Source organism: Triturus cristatus, chromosome 4_1 (genome assembly GCF_964204655.1).
Source record: "Triturus cristatus chromosome 4_1, aTriCri1.1, whole genome shotgun sequence".
In the NCBI taxonomy this organism is placed as follows: domain Eukaryota; kingdom Metazoa; phylum Chordata; class Amphibia; order Caudata; family Salamandridae; genus Triturus; species Triturus cristatus.
Genome location: NC_140585.1, coordinates 138,824,655 through 138,841,390, shown reverse-complemented (window position 1 = coordinate 138,841,390; position 16,736 = coordinate 138,824,655). Strand labels below are relative to the sequence as shown.

At 38.7% G+C, this 16,736-nt stretch overlaps 12 non-coding genes across 12 annotated transcripts; all 12 read left to right on the top strand.

Moving 5' to 3' along the window:
* Window positions 1-463: 463 nt before the first annotated feature.
* On the top strand, window positions 464-535 carry TRNAC-GCA (transfer RNA cysteine (anticodon GCA)). Its single transcript has one exon. It is a non-coding gene; the product is annotated as a tRNA-Cys (tRNA).
* A 1,008-nt stretch (window positions 536-1,543) lies between these two features.
* On the top strand, window positions 1,544-1,615 carry TRNAC-GCA (transfer RNA cysteine (anticodon GCA)). Its single transcript has one exon. It is a non-coding gene; the product is annotated as a tRNA-Cys (tRNA).
* Window positions 1,616-2,612: 997 nt separating this feature from the next.
* Window positions 2,613-2,684, top strand: TRNAC-GCA (transfer RNA cysteine (anticodon GCA)). The gene has a single exon. It is a non-coding gene; the product is annotated as a tRNA-Cys (tRNA).
* A 1,008-nt stretch (window positions 2,685-3,692) lies between these two features.
* Window positions 3,693-3,764, top strand: TRNAC-GCA (transfer RNA cysteine (anticodon GCA)). The gene has a single exon. It is a non-coding gene; the product is annotated as a tRNA-Cys (tRNA).
* Window positions 3,765-4,761: 997 nt separating this feature from the next.
* TRNAC-GCA (transfer RNA cysteine (anticodon GCA)) lies at window positions 4,762-4,833 on the top strand. The gene has a single exon. It is a non-coding gene; the product is annotated as a tRNA-Cys (tRNA).
* Window positions 4,834-7,991: 3,158 nt separating this feature from the next.
* On the top strand, window positions 7,992-8,063 carry TRNAC-GCA (transfer RNA cysteine (anticodon GCA)). Its single transcript has one exon. It is a non-coding gene; the product is annotated as a tRNA-Cys (tRNA).
* Window positions 8,064-9,060: 997 nt separating this feature from the next.
* TRNAC-GCA (transfer RNA cysteine (anticodon GCA)) lies at window positions 9,061-9,132 on the top strand. Its single transcript has one exon. It is a non-coding gene; the product is annotated as a tRNA-Cys (tRNA).
* A 1,008-nt stretch (window positions 9,133-10,140) lies between these two features.
* TRNAC-GCA (transfer RNA cysteine (anticodon GCA)) lies at window positions 10,141-10,213 on the top strand. Its single transcript has one exon. It is a non-coding gene; the product is annotated as a tRNA-Cys (tRNA).
* Window positions 10,214-11,210: 997 nt separating this feature from the next.
* TRNAC-GCA (transfer RNA cysteine (anticodon GCA)) lies at window positions 11,211-11,282 on the top strand. The gene has a single exon. It is a non-coding gene; the product is annotated as a tRNA-Cys (tRNA).
* A 1,008-nt stretch (window positions 11,283-12,290) lies between these two features.
* TRNAC-GCA (transfer RNA cysteine (anticodon GCA)) lies at window positions 12,291-12,362 on the top strand. Its single transcript has one exon. It is a non-coding gene; the product is annotated as a tRNA-Cys (tRNA).
* Window positions 12,363-14,438: 2,076 nt separating this feature from the next.
* On the top strand, window positions 14,439-14,510 carry TRNAC-GCA (transfer RNA cysteine (anticodon GCA)). The gene has a single exon. It is a non-coding gene; the product is annotated as a tRNA-Cys (tRNA).
* A 2,076-nt stretch (window positions 14,511-16,586) lies between these two features.
* On the top strand, window positions 16,587-16,658 carry TRNAC-GCA (transfer RNA cysteine (anticodon GCA)). The gene has a single exon. It is a non-coding gene; the product is annotated as a tRNA-Cys (tRNA).
* The last annotated feature ends 78 nt before the right edge of the window (window positions 16,659-16,736 follow it).

Genomic DNA, 16,736 nt, shown 5'->3' with positions numbered 1-16,736 from the left:
CGAACACAAAATGGCCTTTTCTGATATATTAAATTGATGGTACTTGAAAGGGACGTTTGGGTGTACCTTCCAAATACCAAATTGCAGTGGTATGTAGAAATGTTTTTCGTCCATCATTTGGCCCAAAACAATCATACTTCACCACCATCTCGGTGATTGTGGTAACCAATCCGCGAAAGGATAAGGCGTCCCGTAAAAACCTCTTCCCCTTTGAGAATGTTTCAAAACAAGCATTTTATGTACAGGCATTGGTCCTATGGACCACTGCCTGTTCAAATAAAATAACAATGAAACATATAAATATTTTTTTTAAACGATCCCGTTTTCCTTCAATAAATAATATTAAGAACTACTTCTCCTGTTCCACAGTTTCAAGCTTGTACTTTCCGGCCCAACTGAGCATGATGCTCACACTCTTTCATGAGGTACTGATATATTTTCATTCCGACTCTCACAAACAGGTGGGGATATGGCTCAGTGGTAGAGCATTTGACTGCAGATCAAGAGGTCCCTGGTTCAAATCCAGGTGTCCCCTTGGCCTGTTTTGGTTCTTGTGTTTGTAGCTGGGACTTTTCATAAAACCCCTTTGGATCATCATTGACAGAGTCAGTGTTCTCTTGGATCTTACACTTTAACAGCATTACAATGTCACTGCTCAAAACCTGAGAGTAAATGCATTTTTATACAGTGCTCGGTATTCCGTATGGGAAATGTCTGAAAAAGCATTGATTTATTTTGGAATCTGGCTCTTTCTTTCACAGCACCAAACAAAGGGAATGGACTATGAAAGCAATTGGCAACTTTGTTTTACAGTTTAGTGCTTCCTTCAATCGCACTACAGAAATTGCATAGAAAAGTGGGCAGCAATGCAGTCAATCTATTCCTCATTTAACCTGTGTCCTCAGTCTTACATGTATTCCACCTCTTCTCTGTGCATACAAAGTATGTGTTTGTTTGAAGCACTTCATTTTTGTGCAATGCATAATCTATTTACTTTCTACTAAAATACGCTGCCCACGTACAAGATGTACGAACCCTAGTTGCAGGTGCAAGCAGGCTGGTCTGAGAAACCAGGCCATTTGCGAACACAAAATAGCTTTTTCTGATGTATTAAATCGAAGGTACATGAAAGGGGTGTTTGGTTGTACCTTCAAATACCAAATTGTAGTGGTATGTAGAAATGTTTTTTCACCGTAATTTGGCCCAAAACAATCATACTTCACCACCATATCAGTGATTGTGGTAATCATTCCACAAAGATAAGTAGTCTCGTAAAAACCTGTTCCTCTTTGAGAATGTTTCAAAACAAACATTTTAATTACAGATATTGGTCCTATGGACCATTGCCTATTCAAATAAAATAACAATTAAACATATACATTTTGTTTTTTAAATGATCCTGTTTTCCTTTAATAAATAATATTAAGAACTACTTCTCCTTTTCCACAGTTTCAAGCTCGTACTTTGTGGCCCAACTGAGCTTGAGCCTCTCACTCTTTCATGATGTACTGTTATATTGTCATTCTGACCTTTGAAAACAGTTGGGGATATAGCTCAGTGGTAGAGCATTTGACTGCAGATCAAGAGGTCCCTGGTTCAAATCCGGGTGTCCCCTAAACCTGTTTTGGTTCTGGTGTTTGTAGCTAGGATCTTTCATAAAGTCCCTTTGGATCACCATTGACAGAGTCAGTGTTCAGTTGGATCTTATACTTTATTAGCATTACAGTGTCACTGCTCAAAACCTGGGAATAAATGCATTTTTACACAGGTCGTGGGAACTTTCTGAAACATCATTGATTTATTTTGGAATCCGGCTCTTCCTTTCACAGCTTCAAACAAAGAGAATCACTATGAAAACAATTGAAAACTTTGTTATACAGTTTGGTGCTTCCTTGTAGCGCACTAAAGAAATGGCATAGTATACTCGGCAGCGCTGCAGTCAATCTATTTCTCATTTAACCTGTGTCCTCAGTCTTACATATATTCCTCCTCTCCTCTGTGCATACAAAATATGTGTTTGTTTAAAGCACTTCATTCTTGTGCAACGTAGAAACTATTTAATTTCTCCTTAAAACCTCTGCCTACGTGCAAAATGTATGAACCCTCGTTGCAGATGAAAAAAGGCTGGCTCGAAGACTCAGGCCATTTTCGAACACAAAATGGCCTTTTCTGATATATTAAATTGATGGTACTTGAAAGGGACGTTTGGGTGTACCTTCCAAATACCAAATTGCAGTGGTATGTAGAAATGTTTTTTGTCCATCATTTGGCCCAAAACAATCATACTTCACCACCATCTCGGTGATTGTGGTAACCAATCCGCGAAAGGATAAGGCGTCCCGTAAAAACCTCTTCCCCTTTGAGAATGTTTCAAAACAAGCATTTTATGTACAGGCATTGGTCCTATGGACCACTGCCTGTTCAAATAAAATAACAATGAAACATATAAATATTTTTTTTAAACGATCCCGTTTTCCTTCAATAAATAATATTAAGAACTACTTCTCCTGTTCCACAGTTTCAAGCTTGTACTTTCCGGCCCAACTGAGCATGATGCGCACACTCTTTCATGAGGTACTGATATATTTTCATTCCGACTCTCACAAACAGGTGGGGATATAGCTCAGTGGTAGAGCATTTGACTGCAGATCAAGAGGTCCCTGGTTCAAATCCAGGTGTCCCCTTGGCCTGTTTTGGTTCTTGTGTTTGTAGCTGGGACTTTTCATAAAACCCCTTTGGATCATCATTGACAGAGTCAGTGTTCTCTTGGATCTTACACTTTAACAGCATTACAATGTCACTGCTCAAAACCTGAGAGTAAATGCATTTTTATACAGGGCTCGGTATTCCGTATGGGAAATGTCTGAAAAAGCATTGATTTATTTTGGAATCTGGCTCTTCCTTTCACAGCACCAAACAAAGGGAATGGACTATGAAAGCAATTGGCAACTTTGTTTTACAGTTTAGTGCTTCCTTCAATCGCACTACAGAAATTGCATAGAAAAGTGGGCAGCAATGCAGTCAATCTATTCCTCATTTAACCTGTGTCCTCAGTCTTACATGTATTCCACCTCTTCTCTGTGCATACAAAGTATGTGTTTGTTTGAAGCACTTCATTTTTGTGCAATGCATAATCTATTTACTTTCTACTAAAATACGCTGCCCACGTACAAGATGTACGAACCCTAGTTGCAGGTGCAAGCAGGCTGGTCTGAGAAACCAGGCCATTTGCGAACACAAAATAGCTTTTTCTGATGTATTAAATCGAAGGTACATGAAAGGGGTGTATGGTTGTACCTTGAAATACCAAATTGTAGTGGTATGCAGAAATGTTTTTTCACCGTAATTTGGCCCAAAACAATCATACTTCACCACCATATCAGTGATTTTGGTAATCAATCCACAAAGATAAGTAGTCTCGTAAAAACCTCTTCCCCTTTGAGAATGTTTCAAAACAAACATTTTAATTACAGATATTGGTCCTATGGACCACTGCCTATTCAAATAAAATAACAATTAAACATATACATTTTGTTTTTTAAATGATCCTGTTTTCCTTTAATTAATAATATTAAGAACTACTTCTCCTTTTCCACAGTTTCAAGCTCGTACTTTGTGGCCCAACTGAGCTTGAGCCTCTCACTCTTTCATGATGTACTGATATATTGTCATTCTGATCTTTGAAAACAGTTGGGGATATAGCTCAGTGGTAGAGCATTTGACTGCAGATCAAGAGGTCCCTGGTTCAAATCCGGGTGTCCCCTAAACCTATTTTGGTTTTGGTGTTTGTAGCTGGGATCTTTCATAAAGTCCCTATGGATCACCATTGACAGAGTCAGTGTTCAGTTGGATCTTATACTTTATTAGCATTACAGTGTCACTGCTCAAAACCTGGGAATAAATGCATTTTTACACAGGGCGTGGGAACTTTCTGAAACATCATTGATTTATTTTGGAATCCGGCTCTTCCTTTCACAGCTTCAAGCAAAGAGAATCACTATGAAAACAATTGAAAACTTTGTTATACAGTTTGGTGCTTCCTTGTAGCGCACTAAAGAAATGGCATAGTATACTCGGCAGCGCTGCAGTCAATCTATTTCTCATTTAACCTGTGTCCTCAGTCTTACATATATTCCTCCTCTCCTCTGTGCATACAAAATATGTGTTTGTTTAAAGCACTTCATTCTTGTGCAACGTAGAAACTATTTAATTTCTCCTTAAAACCTCTGCCTACGTGCAAAATGTATGAACCCTCGTTGCAGATGAAAAAAGGCTGGCTCGAAGACTCAGGCCATTTTCGAACACAAAATGGCCTTTTCGGATATATTAAATTGATGGTACTTGAAAGGGACGTTTGGGTGTACCTTCCAAATACCAAATTGCAGTGGTATGTAGAAATGTTTTTCGTCCATCATTTGGCCCAAAACAATCATACTTCACCACCATCTCGGTGATTGTGGTAACCAATCCGCGAAAGGATAAGGCGTCCCGTACAAACCTCTTCCCCTTTGAGAATGTTTCAAAACAAGCATTTTATGTACAGGCATTGGTCCTATGGACCACTGCCTGTTCAAATAAAATAACAATGAAACATATAAATATTTTTTTTAAACGATCCCGTTTTCCTTCAATAAATAATATTAAGAACTACTTCTCCTGTTCCACAGTTTCAAGCTTGTACTTTCCGGCCCAACTGAGCATGATGCTCACACTCTTTCATGAGGTACTGATATATTTTCATTCCGACTCTCACAAACAGGTGGGGATATAGCTCAGTGGTAGAGCATTTGACTGCAGATCAAGAGGTCCCTGGTTCAAAACCAGGTGTCCCCTTGGCCTGTTTTGGTTCTTGTGTTTGTAGCTGGGACTTTTCATAAAACCCCTTTGGATCATCATTGACAGAGTCAGTGTTCTCTTGGATCTTACACTTTAACAGCATTACAATGTCACTGCTCAAAACCTGAGAGTAAATGCATTTTTATACAGGGCTCGGTATTCCGTATGGGAAATGTCTGAAAAAGCATTGATTTATTTTGGAATCTGGCTCTTCCTTTCACAGCACCAAACAAAGGGAATGGACTATGAAAGCAATTGGCAACTTTGTTTTACAGTTTAGTGCTTCCTTCAATCGCACTACAGAAATTGCATAGAAAAGTGGGCAGCAATGCAGTCAATCTATTCCTCATTTAACCTGTGTCCTCAGTCTTACATGTATTCCACCTCTTCTCTGTGCATACAAAGTATGTGTTTGTTTGAAGCACTTCATTTTTGTGCAATGCATAATCTATTTACTTTCTACTAAAATACGCTGCCCACGTACAAGATGTACGAACCCTAGTTGCAGGTGCAAGCAGGCTGGTCTGAGAAACCAGGCCATTTGCGAACACAAAATAGCTTTTTCTGATGTATTAAATCGAAGGTACATGAAAGGGGTGTTTGGTTGTACCTTCAAATACCAAATTGTAGTGGTATGCAGAAATGTTTTTTCACCGTAATTTGGCCCAAAACAATCATACTTCACCACCATATCAGTGATTGTGGTAATCAATCCACAAAGATAAGTAGTCTCGTAAAAACCTCTTCCCCTTTGAGAATGTTTCAAAACAAACATTTTAATTACAGATATTGGTCCTATGGACCACTGCCTATTCAAATAAAATAACAATTAAACATATACATTTTGTTTTTTAAATGATCCTGTTTTCCTTTAATTAATAATATTAAGAACTACTTCTCCTTTTCCACAGTTTCAAGCTCGTACTTTGTGGCCCAACTGAGCTTGAGCCTCTCACTCTTTCATGATGTACTGTTATATTGTCATTCTGATCTTTGAAAACACTTGGGGATATAGCTCAGTGGTAGAGCATTTGACTGCAGATCATAGAGGTCCCTGGTTCAAATCCGGGTGTCCCCTAAACCTATTTTGGTTCTGGTGTTTGTAGCTAGGATCTTTCATAAAGTCCCTTTGGATCACCATTGACAGAGTCAGTGTTCAGTTGGATCTTATACTTTATTAGCATTACAGTGTCACTGCTCAAAACCTGGGAATAAATGCATTTTTACACAGGGCGTGGGAACTTTCTGAAACATCATTGATTTATTTTGGAATCCGGCTCTTCCTTTCACAGCTTCAAACAAAGAGAATGACTATGAAAACAATTGAAAACTTTGGTATACAGTTTGGTGCTTCCTTGTAGCGCACTAAAGAAATGGCATAGTATACTCGGCAGCGCTGCAGTCAATCTATTTCTCATTTAACATGTGTCCTCAGTCTCACATATATTCCTCCTCTCCTCTGTGCATTCAAAATATGTGTTTGTTTAAAGCACTTCATTCTTGTGCAACGTAGAAACTATTTAATTTCTCCTTAAAACCTCTGCCTACGTGCAAAATGTATGAACCCTCGTTGCAGATGAAAAAAGGCTGGCTCGAAGACTCAGGCCATTTTCGAACACAAAATGGCCTTTTCTGATATATTAAATTGATGGTACTTGAAAGGGACGTTTGGGTGTACCTTCCAAATACCAAATTGCAGTGGTATGTAGAAATGTTTTTCGTACATCATTTGGCCCAAAACAATCATACTTCACCACCATCTCGGTGATTGTGGTAACCAATCCGCGAAAGGATAAGGCGTCCCGTAAAAACCTCTTCCCCTTTGAGAATGTTTCAAAACAAGCATTTTATGTACAGGCATTGGTCCTATGGACCACTGCCTGTTCAAATAAAATAACAATGAAACATATAAATATTTTTTTTAAACGATCCCGTTTTCCTTCAATAAATAATATTAAGAACTACTTCTCCTGTTCCACAGTTTCAAGCTTGTACTTTCCGGCCCAACTGAGCATGATGCTCACACTCTTTCATGAGGTACTGATATATTTTCATTCCGACTCTCACAAACAGGTGGGGATATAGCTCAGTGGTAGAGCATTTGACTGCAGATCAAGAGCTCCCTGGTTCAAAACCAGGTGTCCCCTTGGCCTGTTTTGGTTCTTGTGTTTGTAGCTGGGACTTTTCATAAAACCCCTTTGGATCATCATTGACAGAGTCAGTGTTCGCTTGGATCTTACACTTTAACAGCATTACAATGTCACTGCTCAAAACCTGAGAGTAAATGCATTTTTATACAGGGCTCGGTATTCCGTATGGGAAATGTCTGAAAAAGCATTGATTTATTTTGGAATCTGGCTCTTCATTTCACAGCACCAAACAAAGGGAATGGACTATGAAAGCAATTGGCAACTTTGTTTTACAGTTTAGTGCTTCCTTCAATCGCACTACAGAAATTGCATAGAAAAGTGGGCAGCAATGCAGTCAATCTATTCCTCATTTAACCTGTGTCCTCAGTCTTACATGTATTCCACCTCTTCTCTGTGCATACAAAGTATGTGTTTGTTTGAAGCACTTCATTTTTGTGCAATGCATAATCTATTTACTTTCTACTAAAATACGCTGCCCACGTACAAGATGTACGAACCCTAGTTGCAGGTGCAAGCAGGCTGGTCTGAGAAACCAGGCCATTTGCGAACACAAAATAGCTTTTTCTGATGTATTAAATCGAAGGTACATGCAAGGGGTGTTTGGTTGTACCTTCAAATACCAAATTGTAGTGGTATGCAGAAATGTTTTTTCACCGTAATTTGGCCCAAAACAATCATACTTCACCACCATATCAGTGATTGTGGTAATCAATCCACAAAGATAAGTAGTCTCGTAAAAACCTCTTCCCCTTTGAGAATGTTTCAAAACAAACATTTTAATTACAGATATTGGTCCTATGGACCACTGCCTATTCAAATAAAATAACAATTAAACATATACATTTTGTTTTTTAAATGATCCTGTTTTCCTTTAATTAATAATATTAAGAACTACTTCTCCTTTTCCACAGTTTCAAGCTCGTACTTTGTGGCCCAACTGAGCTTGAGCCTCTCACTCTTTCATGATGTACTGATATATTGTCATTCTGATCTTTGAAAACAGTTGGGGATATAGCTCAGTGGTAGAGCATTTGACTGCAGATCAAGAGGTCCCTGGTTTAAATCCGGGTGTCCCCTAAACCTATTTTGGTTTTGGTGTTTGTAGCTGGGATCTTTCATAAAGTCCCTATGGATCACCATTGACAGAGTCAGTGTTCAGTTGGATCTTATACTTTATTAGCATTACAGTGTCACTGCTCAAAACCTGGGAATAAATGCATTTTTACACAGGGCGTGGGAACTTTCTGAAACATCATTGATTTATTTTGGAATCCGGCTCTTCCTTTCACAGCTTCAAGCAAAGAGAATCACTATGAAAACAATTGAAAACTTTGTTATAAAGTTTGGTGCTTCCTTGTAGCGCACTAAAGAAATGGCATAGTATACTCGGCAGCGCTGCAGTCAATCTATTTCTCATTTAACCTGTGTCCTCAGTCTTACATATATTCCTCCTCTCCTCTGTGCATACAAAATATGTGTTTGTTTAAAGCACTTCATTCTTGTGCAACGTAGAAACTATTTAATTTCTCCTTAAAACCTCTGCCTACGTGCAAAATGTATGAACCCTCGTTGCAGATGAAAAAAGGCTGGCTCGAAGACTCAGGCCATTTTCGAACACAAAATGGCCTTTTCGGATATATTAAATTGATGGTACTTGAAAGGGACGTTTGGGTGTACCTTCCAAATACCAAATTGCAGTGGTATGTAGAAATGTTTTTCGTCCATCATTTGGCCCAAAACAATCATACTTCACCACCATCTCGGTGATTGTGGTAACCAATCCGCGAAAGGATAAGGCGTCCCGTAAAAACCTCTTCCCCTTTGAGAATGTTTCAAAACAAGCATTTTATGTACAGGCATTGGTCCTATGGACCACTGCCTGTTCAAATAAAATAACAATGAAACATATAAATATTTTTTTTAAACGATCCCGTTTTCCTTCAATAAATAATATTAAGAACTACTTCTCCTGTTCCACAGTTTCAAGCTTGTACTTTCCGGCCCAACTGAGCATGATGCTCACACTCTTTCATGAGGTACTGATATATTTTCATTCCGACTCTCACAAACAGGTGGGGGTATAGCTCAGTGGTAGAGCATTTGACTGCAGATCAAGAGGTCCCTGGTTCAAAACCAGGTGTCCCCTTGGCCTGTTTTGGTTCTTGTGTTTGTAGCTGGGACTTTTCATAAAACCCCTTTGGATCATCATTGACAGAGTCAGTGTTCTCTTGGATCTTACACTTTAACAGCATTACAATGTCACTGCTCAAAACCTGAGAGTAAATGCATTTTTATACTTGGCTCGGTATTCCGTATGGGAAATGTCTGAAAAAGCATTGATTTATTTTGGAATCTGGCTCTTCCTTTCACAGCACCAAACAAAGGGAATGGACTATGAAAGCAATTGGCAACTTTGTTTTACAGTTTAGTGCTTCCTTCAATCGCACTACAGAAATTGCATAGAAAAGTGGGCAGCAATGCAGTCAATCTATTCCTCATTTAACCTGTGTCCTCAGTCTTACATGTATTCCACCTCTTCTCTGTGCATACAAAGTATGTGTTTGTTTGAAGCACTTCATTTTTGTGCAATGCATAATCTATTTACTTTCTACTAAAATACGCTGCCCACGTACAAGATGTACGAACCCTAGTTGCAGGTGCAAGCAGGCTGGTCTGAGAAACCAGGCCATTTGCGAACACAAAATAGCTTTTTCTGATGTATTAAATCGAAGGTACATGAAAGGGGTGTTTGGTTGTACCTTCAAATACCAAATTGTAGTGGTATGCAGAAATGTTTTTTCACCGTAATTTGGCCCAAAACAATCATACTTCACCACCATATCAGTGATTGTGGTAATCAATCCACAAAGATAAGTAGTCTCGTAAAAACCTCTTCCCCTTTGAGAATGTTTCAAAACAAACATTTTAATTACAGATATTGGTCCTATGGACCACTGCCTATTCAAATAAAATAACAATTAAACATATACATTTTGTTTTTTAAATGATCCTGTTTTCCTTTAATTAATAATATTAAGAACTACTTCTCCTTTTCCACAGTTTCAAGCTCGTACTTTGTGGCCCAACTGAGCTTGAGCCTCTCACTCTTTCATGATGTACTGTTATATTGTCATTCTGATCTTTGAAAACACTTGGGGATATAGCTCAGTGGTAGAGCATTTGACTGCAGATCACAGAGGTCCCTGGTTCAAATCCGGGTGTCCCCTAAACCTATTTTGGTTCTGGTGTTTGTAGCTAGGATCTTTCATAAAGTCCCTTTGGATCACCATTGACAGAGTCAGTGTTCAGTTGGATCTTATACTTTATTAGCATTACAGTGTCACTGCTCAAAACCTGGGAATAAATGCATTTTTACACAGGGCGTGGGAACTTTCTGAAACATCATTGATTTATTTTGGAATCCGGCTCTTCCTTTCACAGCTTCAAACAAAGAGAATGACTATGAAAACAATTGAAAACTTTGGTATACAGTTTGGTGCTTCCTTGTAGCGCACTAAAGAAATGGCATAGTATACTCGGCAGCGCTGCAGTCAATCTATTTCTCATTTAACATGTGTCCTCAGTCTCACATATATTCCTCCTCTCCTCTGTGCATTCAAAATATGTGTTTGTTTAAAGCACTTCATTCTTGTGCAACGTAGAAACTATTTAATTTCTCCTTAAAACCTCTGCCTACGTGCAAAATGTATGAACCCTCGTTGCAGATGAAAAAAGGCTGGCTCGAAGACTCAGGCCATTTTCGAACACAAAATGGCCTTTTCTGATATATTAAATTGATGGTACTTGAAAGGGACGTTTGGGTGTACCTTCCAAATACCAAATTGCAGTGGTATGTAGAAATGTTTTTCGTCCATCATTTGGCCCAAAACAATCATACTTCACCACCATCTCGGTGATTGTGGTAACCAATCCGCGAAAGGATAAGGCGTCCCGTAAAAACCTCTTCCCCTTTGAGAATGTTTCAAAACAAGCATTTTATGTACAGGCATTGGTCCTATGGACCACTGCCTGTTCAAATAAAATAACAATGAAACATATAAATATTTTTTTTAAACGATCCCGTTTTCCTTCAATAAATAATATTAAGAACTACTTCTCCTGTTCCACAGTTTCAAGCTTGTACTTTCCGGCCCAACTGAGCATGATGCTCACACTCTTTCATGAGGTACTGATATATTTTCATTCCGACTCTCACAAACAGGTGGGGATATAGCTCAGTGGTAGAGCATTTGACTGCAGATCAAGAGGTCCCTGGTTCAAAACCAGGTGTCCCCTTGGCCTGTTTTGGTTCTTGTGTTTGTAGCTGGGACTTTTCATAAAACCCCTTTGGATCATCATTGACAGAGTCAGTGTTCTCTTGGATCTTACACTTTATCAGCATTACAATGTCACTGCTCAAAACCTGAGAGTAAATGCATTTTTATACAGGGCTCGGTATTCCGTATGGGAAATGTCTGAAAAAGCATTGATTTATTTTGGAATCTGGCTCTTCCTTTCACAGCACCAAACAAAGGGAATGGACTATGAAATCAATTGGCAACTTTGTTTTACAGTTTAGTGCTTCCTTCAATCGCACTACAGAAATTGCATAGAAAAGTGGGCAGCAATGCAGTCAATCTATTCCTCATTTAACCTGTGTCCTCAGTCTTACATGTATTCCACCTCTTCTCTGTGCATACAAAGTATGTGTTTGTTTGAAGCACTTCATTTTTGTGCAATGCATAATCTATTTACTTTCTACTAAAATACGCTGCCCACGTACAAGATGTACGAACCCTAGTTGCAGGTGCAAGCAGGCTGGTCTGAGAAACCAGGCCATTTGCGAACACAAAATAGCTTTTTCTGATGTATTAAATCGAAGGTACATGAAAGGGGTGTTTGGTTGTACCTTCAAATACCAAATTGTAGTGGTATGCAGAAATGTTTTTTCACTGTAATTTGGCCCAAAACAATCATACTTCACCACCATATCAGTGATTGTGGTAATCAATCCACAAAGATAAGTAGTCTTGTAAAAACCTCTTCCCCTTTGAGAATGTTTCAAAACAAACATTTTAATTAGAGATATTGGTCCTATGGACCACTGCCTATTCAAATAAAATAACAATTAAACATATACATTTTGTTTTTTAAATGATCCTGTTTTCCTTTAATTAATAATATTAAGAACTACTTCTCCTTTTCCACAGTTTCAAGCTCGTACTTTGTGGCCCAACTGAGCTTGAGCCTCTCACTCTTTCATGATGTACTGATATATTGTTATTCTGATCTTTGAAAACAGTTGGGGATATAGCTCAGTGGTAGAGCATTTGACTGCAGATCAAGAGGTCCCTGGTTCAAATCCGGGTGTCCCCTAAACCTATTTTGGTTTTGGTGTGTGTAGCTGGGAGCTTTCATAAAGTCCCTATGGATCACCATTGAGAGAGTCAGTGTTCAGTTGGATCTTATACTTTATTAGCATTACAGTGTCACTGCTCAAAATCTGGGAATAAATGCATTTTTACACAGGGCGTGGGAACTTTCTGAAACATCATTGATTTATTTTGGAATCCGGCTCTTCCTTTCACAGCTTCAAGCAAAGAGAATCACTATGAAAACAATTGAAAACTTTGTTATACAGTTTGGTGCTTCCTTGTAGCGCACTAAAGAAATGGCATAGTATACTCGGCAGCGCTGCAGTCAATCTATTTCTCATTTAACATGTGTCCTCAGTCTTACATATATTCCTCCTCTCCTCTGTGCATACAAAATATGTGTTTGTTTAAAGCACTTCATTCTTGTGCAACGTAGAAACCATTTAATTTCTCCTTAAAACCTCTGCCTACGTGCAAAATGTATGAACCCTCGTTGCAGATGAAAAAAGGCTGGCTCGAAGACTCAGGCCATTTTCGAACACAAAATGGCCTTTTCTGATATATTAAATTGATGGTACTTGAAAGGGACGTTTGGGTGTACCTTCCAAATACCAAATTGCAGTTGTATGTAGAAATGTTTTTCGTCCATCATTTGGCCCAAAACAATCATACTTCACCACCATCTCGGTGATTGTGGTAACCAATCCGCGAAAGAATAAGGCGTCCCGTAAAAACCTCTTCCCCTTTGAGAATGTTTCAAAACAAGCATTTTATGTACAGGCATTGGTCCTATGGACCACTGCCTGTTCAAATAAAATACCAATGAAACATATAAATATTTTTTTTAAACGATCCCGTTTTCCTTCAATAAATAATATTAAGAACTACTTCTCCTGTTCCACAGTTTCAAGCTTGTACTTTCCGGCCCAACTGAGCATGATGCTCACACTCTTTCATGAGGTAGTGATATATTTTCATTCCGACTCTCACAAACAGGTGGGGATGTAGCTCAGTGGTAGAGCATTTGACTGCAGATCAAGAGGTCCCTGGTTCAAATCCAGGTGTCCCATGGCCTGTTTTGGTTCTTGTGTTTGTAGCTGGGACTTTTCATAAAACCCCTTTGGATCATCATTGACAGAGTCAGTGTTCGCTTGGATCTTACACTTTAACAGCATTACAATGTCACTGCTCAAAACCTGAGAGTAAATGCATTTTTATACAGGGCTCGGTATTCCGTATGGGAAATGTCTGAAAAAGCATTGATTTATTTTGGAATCTGGCTCTTCCTTTCACAGCACCAAACAAAGGGAATGGACTATGAAAGCAATTGGCAACTTTGTTTTACAGTTTAGTGCTTCCTTCAATCGCACTACAGAAATTGCATAGAAAAGTGGGCAGCAATGCAGTCAATCTATTCCTCATTTAACCTGTGTCCTCAGTCTTACATGTATTCCACCTCTTCTCTGTGCATACAAAGTATGTGTTTGTTTGAAGCACTTCATTTTTGTGCAATGCATAATCTATTTACTTTCTACTAAAATACGCTGCCCACTTACAAGATGTACGAACCCTAGTTGCAGGTGCAAGCAGGCTGGTCTGAGAAACCAGGCCATTTGCGAACACAAAATAGCTTTTTCTGATGTATTAAATCGAAGGTACATGAAAGGGGTGTTTGGTTGTACCTTCAAATACCAAATTGTAGTGGTATGCAGAAATGTTTTTTCACTGTAATTTGGCCCAAAACAATCATACTTCACCACCATATCAGTGATTGTGGTAATCAATCCACAAAGATAAGTAGTCTTGTAAAAACCTCTTCCCCTTTGAGAATGTTTCAAAACAAACATTTTAATTAGAGATATTGGTCCTATGGACCACTGCCTATTCAAATAAAATAACAATTAAACATATACATTTTGTTTTTTAAATGATCCTGTTTTCCTTTAATTAATAATATTAAGAACTACTTCTCCTTTTCCACAGTTTCAAGCTCGTACTTTGTGGCCCAACTGAGCTTGAGCCTCTCACTCTTTCATGATGTACTGATATATTGTTATTCTGATCTTTGAAAACAGTTGGGGATATAGCTCAGTGGTAGAGCATTTGACTGCAGATCAAGAGGTCCCTGGTTCAAATCCGGGTGTCCCCTAAACCTATTTTGGTTTTGGTGTGTGTAGCTGGGAGCTTTCATAAAGTCCCTATGGATCACCATTGAGAGAGTCAGTGTTCAGTTGGATCTTATACTTTATTAGCATTACAGTGTCACTGCTCAAAATCTGGGAATAAATGCATTTTTACACAGGGCGTGGGAACTTTCTGAAACATCATTGATTTATTTTGGAATCCGGCTCTTCCTTTCACAGCTTCAAGCAAAGAGAATCACTATGAAAACAATTGAAAACTTTGTTATACAGTTTGGTGCTTCCTTGTAGCGCACTAAAGAAATGGCATAGTATACTCGGCAGCGCTGCAGTCAATCTATTTCTCATTTAACATGTGTCCTCAGTCTTACATATATTCCTCCTCTCCTCTGTGCATACAAAATATGTGTTTGTTTAAAGCACTTCATTCTTGTGCAACGTAGAAACTATTTAATTTCTCCTTAAAACCTCTGCCTACGTGCAAAATGTATGAACCCTCGTTGCAGATGAAAAAAGGCTGGCTCGAAGACTCAGGCCATTTTCGAACACAAAATGGCCTTTTCTGATATATTAAATTGATGGTACTTGAAAGGGACGTTTGGGTGTACCTTCCAAATACCAAATTGCAGTTGTATGTAGAAATGTTTTTCGTCCATCATTTGGCCCAAAACAATCATACTTCACCACCATCTCGGTGATTGTGGTAACCAATCCGCGAAAGAATAAGGCGTCCCGTAAAAACCTCTTCCCCTTTGAGAATGTTTCAAAACAAGCATTTTATGTACAGGCATTGGTCCTATGGACCACTGCCTGTTCAAATAAAATACCAATGAAACATATAAATATTTTTTTTAAACGATCCCGTTTTCCTTCAATAAATAATATTAAGAACTACTTCTCCTGTTCCACAGTTTCAAGCTTGTACTTTCCGGCCCAACTGAGCATGATGCTCACACTCTTTCATGAGGTAGTGATATATTTTCATTCCGACTCTCACAAACAGGTGGGGATGTAGCTCAGTGGTAGAGCATTTGACTGCAGATCAAGAGGTCCCTGGTTCAAATCCAGGTGTCCCATGGCCTGTTTTGGTTCTTGTGTTTGTAGCTGGGACTTTTCATAAAACCCCTTTGGATCATCATTGACAGAGTCAGTGTTCGCTTGGATCTTACACTTTAACAGCATTACAATGTCACTGCTCAAAACCTGAGAGTAAATGCATTTTTATACAGGGCACGGTATTCCGTATGGGAAATGTCTGAAAAAGCATTGATTTATTTTGGAATCTGGCTCTTCCTTTCACAGCACCAAACAAAGGGAATGGACTATGAAAGCAATTGGCAACTTTGTTTTACAGTTTAGTGCTTCCTTCAATCGCACTACAGAAATTGCATAGAAAAGTGGGCAGCAATGCAGTCAATCTATTCCTCATTTAACCTGTGTCCTCAGTCTTACATGTATTCCACCTCTTCTCTGTGCATACAAAGTATGTGTTTGTTTGAAGCACTTCATTTTTGTGCAATGCATAATCTATTTACTTTCTACTAAAATACGCTGCCCACGTACAAGATGTACGAACCCTAGTTGCAGGTGCAAGCAGGCTGGTCTGAGAAACCAGGCCATTTGCGAACACAAAATAGCTTTTTCTGATGTATTAAATCGAAGGTACATGAAAGGGGTGTTTGGTTGTACCTTCAAATACCAAATTGTAGTGGTATGCAGAAATGTTTTTTCACCGTAATTTGGCCCAAAACAATCATACTTCACCACCATATCAGTGATTGTGGTAATCGATCCACAAAGATAAGTAGTCTCGTAAAAACCTCTTCCCCTTTGAGAATGTTTGAAAACAAACATTTTAATTACAGATATTGGTCCTATGGACCACTGCCTATTCAAATAAAATAACAATTAAACATATACATTTTGTTTTTTAAATGATCCTGTTTTCCTTTAATTAATAATATTAAGAACTACTTCTCCTTTTCCACAGTTTCAAGCTCGTACTTTGTGGCCCAACTGAGCTTGAGCCTCTCACTCTTTCATGATGTACTGATATATTGTCATTCTGATCTTTGAAAACAGTTGGGGATATAGCTCAGTGGTAGAGCATTTGACTGCAGATCAAGAGGTCCCGGGTTCAAATCCGGGTGTCCCCTAAACCTATTTTGGTTTTGGTGTTTGTAGCTGGGATCTTTCATAAAGTCCCTATGGATCACCATTGACAGAGTCAGTGT